The sequence below is a fragment of the Arachis hypogaea genome, chromosome 5, assembly GCF_003086295.3.
Source record: "Arachis hypogaea cultivar Tifrunner chromosome 5, arahy.Tifrunner.gnm2.J5K5, whole genome shotgun sequence".
Taxonomy (NCBI): domain Eukaryota; kingdom Viridiplantae; phylum Streptophyta; class Magnoliopsida; order Fabales; family Fabaceae; genus Arachis; species Arachis hypogaea.
Window position 1 is genome coordinate 60,849,304 of NC_092040.1, and position 9,821 is coordinate 60,859,124.

The 9,821-nt window shown below is 33.5% G+C and overlaps 1 non-coding gene and 1 pseudogene across 1 annotated transcript; one reads left to right on the top strand and one right to left on the bottom strand.

Annotated features, from left to right (window-relative positions):
• The first annotated feature begins 230 nt into the window (after positions 1–230).
• Positions 231–2,588, top strand: LOC112801620 (ribonuclease 1-like; annotated as a pseudogene).
• Positions 2,589–9,406: 6,818 nt separating this feature from the next.
• On the bottom strand, positions 9,407–9,510 carry LOC112804800 (small nucleolar RNA R71). The gene has a single exon (XR_003203418.1). It is a non-coding gene; the product is annotated as a small nucleolar RNA R71 (small nucleolar RNA).
• Between the last annotated feature and the right edge of the window lie 311 nt (positions 9,511–9,821).

Below are 9,821 nucleotides of genomic sequence, written 5' to 3' on the forward strand. Positions count from 1 at the left end.
ACGTGATGAGTAATACGGAATAAATTATACAGAAACCAATTAAAATACAATATGAAAATATATATCTTTAGCAAAAGATGAAATAGACATTTTTATTTAAGTCATCTCCAAACAAAAATATATAAAATAGAATAATAATAAAAAAAGGTGCCGACATGTGAAAAATAATGTGCTGCAGTTTCACACGTAAACCAAATCATAATTCATAGGCTGATTAGAAGGATCAGCATATACTGCTCAGATACTCTTCCTTGTTAGTCTCACTAACACTAGTAATTTAACTTGCTTTTTTCTGCCTATAAATTCATGCTTTGCATTTCCCCTTTAAAACCCACTCCACGGTTATAGTTCTACCCAGATAATCAACTTCAAAAATCAAAACCACCTTCTCTATCCCCAATTTCATTTGATTCTTTGTGATACGTATAAACAATATAATAATTGAGGCCACAATGGAGTTTAAAGAGTCTATTTTGATTAAACTTGTGGTGATGTTACAGTGTTTGACGTTAGTTCTATGTGCATCACAGGATTTTGATTTCTTCTACTTTGTTCAGCAGGTAATATAACATGTCATGGATTGAATTTGTGTCATATTATATTATGTTTTGAGGCTCAAAACAATATTTTAGTAAAGGGAAAAATTGTGTTACTTACGATGATGTGTGGGACTTACATTATTGAAGTTGTTACATTTTTGGGATTTTGCAATTGTAGTGGCCAGGATCATACTGCGACACACAGCAGAGCTGTTGCTACCCAACAAGTGGGAAGCCTGATGCAGATTTTGGGATTCATGGTCTTTGGCCAAATTACAACGATGGTTCATACCCATCTAACTGTGATTCTAGCAACCCCTTTCAGCAATCTCAGGTAATGTAATTGTTTTTGTTTGATTCTATATACTCTCTGAACTCTAGTGTTGTCATTTTTATTGATGATCATACAACATTCTCATAAAATTCCAAGCTCATCAATTTACCAAACCAATAATCACCGAAACACATTTAAGAATACAGATGTTATTTTCTAAGGTAATATTCATTGCATTCCTATTTACGAAACACATATCTGGATAAAGTTTTATGATTTTTTTTTTTCTACTTTTTCTTCTCCAGACCATTTCAACATAAATAACCCAATTTATAAATCATAAACTTGTATTTGCCTTTTGCCTTTCTGTTCACTCACAAGACAAACGCTTTCTCTCGTTTTTTTATTATATCCATCAAGAGAGAACACATAAAAATAATGATAAAATAACGGATATATTATAAACTCATTATATTTTAATTCTAAAAGCTATGTCTTTTCTGATAAGATGAGTAATCCTTGGATGCAGTTCTTTTAAATCCTCAACTATTGTCTTATTAATAAAGATTAATAATGAATTTACCACTAATCTACATTCAGGTATCAAATTTGATAAGCACCATGCAAAAGGAATGGCCCACACTGGCGTGCCCAAGCGGGAATGGAATACAATTCTGGTCCCATGAATGGGACAAACATGGAACTTGCTCAGAGTCACTACTTAACCAACATGACTATTTTGAAGCAGCTCTTAACCTTAAACAAAAAGCCAACCTCCTTCAAGCTCTTACCAGTGCAGGTACATCATTCACAATCCAAAAAATATAAATTAGTATAGAGTTATATCCTATATATCCTTATACAAACTAGTAAATCACATTCAGACAGCATAAATATTTTTCACACCTAAGAATTTTGGTGTCCTATTTAGATACTTATCTTATCATTCACTCTATACACAAATTTCTACCGTGGAAATAATTGTTACTAACCTGCTTAAGGAAAAAGTCAGTGCCATGTTTATAACATGGAAATTCTCAGGTACCTAGAGAAGAGATCTTATAAAAAAAAGTTACTTTGAAATTTTATTAAATATTCTAATATTTCGTGAAAAAAAAGGCAGTTCAATGCACTTTTGATATTTCATAATAGTAACTTAAATCTAAAAAGGATTGGCATGTACCTTTTATAAATAAAATGCCTTGATCACAAGGAAGCTTACTGTAATTTAACTTGAGATAAACTGCATCAATCTAAAGTAGAGTAGATACAACTTATTTTTCTCACCTGAGAGTATTTGAGTGCATCACAAGCAGGTTAAATTCCTAGGTACTTTTTGAACTTTTTGGTAATTTAATAGAAATTATTTAAGTTAACCAAATTACTGAGAAACATGAATTGGTGAGATACAGGTATAAATCCAGATGGGGATTCTACAGTTTGAGCAGCATTAAGAATGCAATAAGTGATTCAATTGGGTTCACTCCATTCATTGAGTGCAATTCAGACTCATCCGGTAACAGCCAGCTTTACCAAGTTTACTTGTGTGTGGACACTGATGCTTCAAGCTTCATTGACTGCCCTGTTTTTCCACATGGAAAATGTAGCTCCAATATTGAGTTCTCATCTTTTTGAGAAGTCTCGGACAATATTCTCTTGTTCATTTGATGGTGATATTTGCTCACATGTTGTTATTCTTAAAGCCTTATCCATTTCAATTGAACTTGTACTTTGTTTAAATAACAAAAAAGAAAAAAATTGTGTTACTCCTCCAACGAAAGTGTATTTTCTTCTTCAAAGTTGAGTTTGATATATATTTTTGATACTTTGATGCCTCATTCTGCATTTCTGCTCCCATACAAGGGAAGTGATTAGAATGTGGTGTTGTCAAGTGAGAAATTGGAGTTAATACAATTTTAGACTGACGCAGGGTCAAGAATCCTAAATATTAAGGTTATGAAAATCAAAATGAAACGGGTTATCAAATCGTTTTAGTTATTAAATTTAGAAGTTTAATCGGTTCAACTCTAATTCAATTGAAATAATAAAAATATAATAAAATAATATATAAAATCTTCTTGGGCTAATTCTTGTCGAGGTATAACGCGTCTGAAGTGATGTCAAACTCCACCCTTTAGGATGAGATATACGTCAATCCACCAAAATGACTGAGTGTGGATATCTGCATTCTGTAAATTTTTTTTTTTTTGCCCTATAAATTAAAGGGAATAACTATTAAACAAAATACCATTACTGTAGATCTAACCCAATAACTAAGAATAAAATAAAATTAAAGGGAATAACTATTAAACAAAATACCACAACTGTAGGTCTAATCAATAACTAAGAATAAAATAAAAATTGTCTTAATAATCAATAATTTCCTTCTCATTCTTCTACACCGTTGTATCTCTTTCTCTTTTTCTTTAAAACGTTCTTTATTCTTCAAGAGTTCAAGTTGCAGGTGCTTATCTTCAACCCTTACTATATATGTGCATCTATTGTCTTTAACTCTATTGTCCACATTGCGGACATAAAGCAGAGGCAAGTCCCGTAAAAGAATAAAAAAGAGGCAGTTGTTTGTATAAATCTCGGGTAATTAATAAATTAATTTTTATTCAAAAAAATTAGGAAGTTAAATTTAATAAGTTAGAAGAGTAAAAATTAATTAAAATATGAATTTTAAAATTAATTTTAAAGAATTTAATTTAAAATTGAATCGAACAAGCTGAACCGATTAGAACTAAATCCGAACCGAACCTCAGGCCTAACCCAAACTCATCCCTACTTAATGGCTTCAGCCATTTCTTCCTTCTCATAATGAAAAGACATTGGGCAAGGAAACGAGGGGAAAGAACAAAGAAAATGTGCAAATCCTTGGTTCTTGATTCAAATCCTTGTATCTTTTAATTCGGAGTTCCGATTGACGAGCCATCAGTAGTCACGCAATCAATTCGGAATTCTCTACAAAGCCCACTGAACAATTTGGTAAGAAAATATCAATTTCACACCTAGTTTTTCCTTCTCCAATTTTGAAAACTTTAAGTAAATATGTTAAAATTTTGTTAAATTTTAGTGTTTAGAATCAAATTAATCTTGTGGACTTGCCAGATTTTGTCCCAAATTTCTGTCGATAAGGTGATGAACCATTAACTCTTGTAAATCATTTATGATTAGGAATCCAATTTCTGAAAGCTCGCGTACGCACGCGACACGAGCCCCCTATTTTAGCCAAAAATGAGGTTTTTGAGTGCTAAGTTAATCCTCTAACTTTTCAAACCTCTATAACTACTTTCTAGGACCTAATACCTAGTTTTTAAATATAAGAAAGGAGATGTGACCTATAGAGAAAGGTTGTGAAGAAGAAGAACTTGGATTGAGGACCTTAAAAGAAGTTAAACATGGTATGAAGTGATAATGTAAGTTGAGAAGTATAGAAATGTTGACTTTTGTGATGAAATGTTGAGAATGATGAATACGACATGATTAACGATGATGAAATGTTGATGAATTATGATTAGTGATTGATTTGAGATTGAATGAATTCTTGAATGAGATATTTGGGCAGTAGTAAGAATTGTGCTTCGTTTTGCTTGCTCCAGGTCAGTGATTGAGATACCTGGGCAGTAGCAAGAATTGTGATTCATTCCACTTGCTCTGGGTCAGTGATTGAGATACCTGGGCAGTAGAAAAGATCGTGGCTCATTTTGCTTGCTCCAGGTCAGTGATTGTGACACCTGAGTAGTAGCAGCAGTAATGAATTATTCCACTTACTCTAGGTTGAGCTTGTAAACACTTGCCTAGGTAGTAGCAACACTAGTGATTACTCCACTTGCTCTGGGTTAAGCGGGTAGTAGTAAGGGGTTGTGGCTCAGTCTCGCTTGCTCTGCGATAGGTATTTTTGTCCAAGGTTAGCTACTAAGACATGTCGGGTTTGGTCATATAACCGACAGATGATATCATCAGCCATAAGGCTTCATCATATGCATTTGTTTATTTTGTTTGAGTTTGCATTACTTGAGTTTGCCTATTTGAATTACTATGTCTACTTGCTATCTGCTTTATCTACTGTAACTCCATCCTATTTGTGTTTTTCTTTCTTGTATTGTTTATGTGTGCAATTGAGAAGCCTCTTGTCTAGCGGAGGCGTGACGAGGGCAGTTCCATCGGAGTTTGGAGGGTTGGAGGAAGCAGGAATTTAAGGGTTAAGTTAGAGTTTGAATTATAATTTGGAAATCTTAGGTTATATACCAAAATTCTAGCTTAATTTATAACTTTAAGTTATAAAACTGAGTGTTGGAGTTCTAAGATTGCATCTACTTTTCTTGGGACCTTATATATTATTTATGTAAGCTCCATTACCATACTGAATACCTCCGGTTCTCATCCCATACATATGTTGTCTTTTTCAAATGCAGGTAGAGAAGCACACCTTGCTAGGCGTCTGGAGTTTCGATTGCAGCGAAGTAGGATTTTGGCTTTTTTGTTATTTATATGTATATATATGCTTAGACTTCTCCTTTTATATGCTTCACTTTTGTGCCTTGATGAGCGGATAATTTATACGCTTTTTGGCATTGTTTTTAGGTAGTTTTTAATAGGATATAGTTACTTTTAGGGATGTTTTCATTAGTTTTTATGCTAAATTCACATTTCTGGACTTTACTATGAGTTTGTGTATTTTTCTATGATTTCAGGTATTTTCTGGCTGAAATTGAGGGACCTGAGCAAAACTCTGATAAAAGACTGACAAAGGACTGCTGATGCTGTTGGATTCTGACCTCCCTGCACTCGAAATGGATTTTCTGGAGCTACAGAACTCTAAATGGCGCGCTCTTAATGGCGTTGGAAAGTAGATATCTAGAGCTTTCTAACAATATATAATAGTCCATACTTTATTCGTGATTAGACGACGTAAACTGGCGCTCAACGCCAGTTCCATGCTGCATTTTGGAGTCAAACGCCAGAAACACGTCACGAACTAGAGTTGAACGCCAAAAACACGTTACAACATGGTGTTCAACTCCAAGATAAGTCTCAGCTCATGTAAAGATCAAGCTCAGCCCAAGCACACACCAAATGGGCCCCAGAAGTGGATTTATGCATCAATTACTTACTTTTGTAAACCCTAGTAGCTAGTTTAGTATAAATAGAACTTTTTACTAGTGTATTAGACGTCTTGGACTATCTAGTTCTTTTGACCATTCGGTCTTTCATGGGGGCTGGCCATTCGGCCATGCCTGGACCTTCATCACCTATGTATTTTTAACGGTGGAGTCTCTACATACCATAGATTAAGGGTGTGGAGCTCTGCTGTACCTCAAGTTTCAATGCAATTACTACTATTTTCTATTCAATTCCGCTTGTTCTTATTCTAAGATATTCGTTGCATTTCAACATGATGAATGTGATGATCCGTGACACTCATCATCATTCTCACCTATGAACGCGTGACTGACAACCACTTCCGTTCTACCTTAGACTGGGCGCTTATCTCTTGGATTCCTTAATCAGAATCTTTGTGGTATAAGCTAGAATTGATGGCGGCATTCATGGAAATCCGGAAAGTCTAACCTTGTCTGTTGTATTCCGAGTAGGATTCTGGGATTGAATGACTGTGACGAGCTTCAAACTCGCGATTGTTGGGCGTGATGACAAACGCAAAAGAATCAAGGGATTCTATTCCAACATGATCGAGAATCGACAGATGATTAGCCGTGCTGTGACAGAGCAGTTGGACCATTTTCACTGAGAGGATGGGATGTAGCCATTGACAACGGTGATGCCCTACATACAGCTTGCCATGGAAAGGAGTAAGAAGGATTGGATGAAAGCAGTAGGAAAGCAGAGATTCAGAAGGAACACAGCACTTCCATGCACTTATCTGAAATTCCCACCATTGAATTACATGAGTAACTCTATCTTTATTTTCTGTTTTATTTATTTACTATTCGAAAACTCCATAACATTTATTATCCGCCTAACTGAGATTTACAAGATGACCATAGCTTGCTTCATACCAACAATCTCCGTGGGATCGACCCTTACTCATGTAAGGTATTACTTGGACGACCCAGTGTACTTGCTGGTTAGTTGTGCGGAGTTGTGACTAAGTGTGATTCACGTTTGAGAGCGCTACCAAGTTATTGGAGCCATTGTTGATGATCACAATTTCGTGCACCAAGTTTTTGGTGCCGTTGTCGGGGATTGTTCGAGTATGGACAACTGACGGTTCGTCTTGTTGCTCAGCTTAGGTAATTTTCTTTTTATTTTTCTTTTCAAAAAGATTTCAAAAATATTTTTCAAAATTTTTTCTTTGTTTTCGAAAAATTATTCAAAATTTTTAAGAATGAATTCTAGTGTTTCATGAAGCATGTTGAAGCTTGGCTGGCTGTAAAGCCATGTCTAACTCAATTGGATTGAGACTTCCATTTGTTAACATAAAAGGGTATGTATATAGAGTTGGATGAAATATCAGCTGTTGAATGCCTGATTTATATCTTCTAAAGCTGGCTGGCTATTAAGCCATGCCCAACCCTTGGATTGGAGCTTTAGGCTAATATTGAAAGATTCCTGGAATTCTTATTAAAAATTTTGAATTTCTTATTTTATTTTTCCTATATGTTTTTCGAAAAAAAAATTATTATTAAAAGAAAATCCAAAAAATTAATAAAATCATAAAATCCAAAAATATATTATGTTTCTTGTTTGAGTCTTGAGTCAATTTTTAAGTTTGGTGTCAATTGCATATTCATATTGTTCTTGCATTTTTTTTTTCGAAAAATTCATGCATTCATGCTGTTCTTCATGATCTTCAAGTTGTTCTTGGTAAGTCTTCTTGTTTGATCTTGATATTTTCTTGTTTTGTCTCTTTTATTGTTTTTCATGTGCATCTTTGCATTCATATTGTCTAAGCATTAAAGATTTCTAAGTTTGGTGTCTTGCATGTTTTCTTTGCATAAAAATTTTTTCAAAAATATGTTCTTGATGTTCATCATGATCTTCAAGGTGTTCTTGGTGTTCATCTTGACATTTATAGTGTTCTTGCATGCATTACGTGTTTTGATCCAAAATTTTTATGTTTTGGGTCATATTTGTGTTTTTCTCTCTCTTCTTTAAAAATTAAAAAAAAAATCAAAATAAAATATCTTTTCCTTTTTTTCTTTCAAAATTTCAAAAATTTTGGTTGACTTAGTCAAAAAGTTTTAAAATTAGTTATTTCTTACAAGTCAAATCAAATTTTCAAATTTAAAAAGTTTATCTTATTAAAACTTTTTTAAAAATCAAATCTTTTTCATTTTTTATTTAATTTTCGAAAATTTAAAAATATTTTTCAAAAATATTTTTCTTAATTTTATCTTTATTTTCGAAAATTATGCTAACAATTAATATGATTGGTTCAAAAATTTGAAGTTTGTTATTTTCTTGTTAAGAAAGGTTCAATCTTTAAATTCTAGAATCATATCTTTTAGTTTCTTGTTAGTCAAGTAATTAATTTTAATTTTAAAAATTAAATCTATCTTATCTTATCTTTTATATCATATCTTTTTCAAAATTTTATCTTTTTCAAAAATTTGATTTTAAAATATCTTTTCTAACTTCTTATCTTCTTATCTTTTCAAATTTGATTTTCAAATCTTTTTCAACTAACTATTTGACTTTTTGTTTGTTTCTTATCTTTTTCAAAACCACCTAACAACTTTTCTCTCTCTAATTTTCGAAAATACCTCCCTCTTTTTCAAAAATTATTTTTTTAATTAATTAATTGTTTTAAATTTAAATTTAAATTTTATTTCTTATCTTTATTTTCGAAAATCATTTAACCCCTTTTCAAAATTTAATTTCGAAAATTTCTCCCTCTCTCATATTATTCTATTTATTTATTCATTTACTAACACTTTTCTTCACCTTTCTTCATCTCAAATCACTACCCCTATCCTCACCCTTCTGTTTGGATTCTCCTTTCTTTATTCTCTTCTTCTTCTACTAATAATAAGGAACCTCTTTACTGTGACATAGATGATTCCTCTTCTTTTTCTGTTCTCTTCTCTTTCATATGAGCAGGAATAAGGAAAAAGACATTCTTATTGAAGCTGATCCAGAACCTGAAAGGACTCTGAAGAGGAAACCAAGAGAAGCTAAATTACAACAATCCAGAGACAACCTTGGTGAAATTTTTGAACAAGAAAAGGAGATGGTAGCCGAACCCAACAACAATAATGCAAGGAGGATGCTTGGTGATTATACTACACCTACTTTCAAGTTTGATGGAAGAAGCATATCAATCCCTACCATTGGGGCAAACAATTTTGAGCTGAAACCTCAACTAGTTGCTCTAATGCAACAAAACTGCAAGTTTCATGGACTTTCATCAGAAGATTCCTATCAGTTTTTAACTGAGTTCTTGCAGATTTGCGAGACTGTAAAGACGAATGGAGTAGATCCTGAAGTCTACAGGCTCATACTTTTCCCTTTTGCTGTAAGAGACAAAGCTAGAACATGGTTAGATTCACAACCTAAGGATAGCCTGGACTCTTGGGATAAGCTGGTCACGGCCTTCTTTGCTAAATTCTTTCCTCCTCAAAAGCTGAGCAAGCTTAGGGTGGATGTTTAGACCTTCAAACAAAAAGATGGTGAATCCCTCTATGAAGCTTGGGAAAGATACAAGCAGATGACTAAAAGATGTCCTTCTGACATGTTTTCAGAATGGACCATGATAGATATATTCTATTATGGTCTATCTGAGTTCTCTAAGATGTCACTAGACCATTCTGCAGGTGGATCCATTCACCTAAAGAAAACGCCTGCAGAAGCTCAAGAACTTATTGACATGGTTGCAAATAACCAGTTCATGTACACTTTTGAGAGGAATTCCGTGAATAATGGGACGCCTCAAAGGAAGGGAGTTCTTGAAATTGATGCTCTGAATGCCATATTGGCTCAGAACAAAATGTTGACTCAGCAAGTCAACATGATTTCTCAAAGTCTGAATGGATGGCAAAATGCAT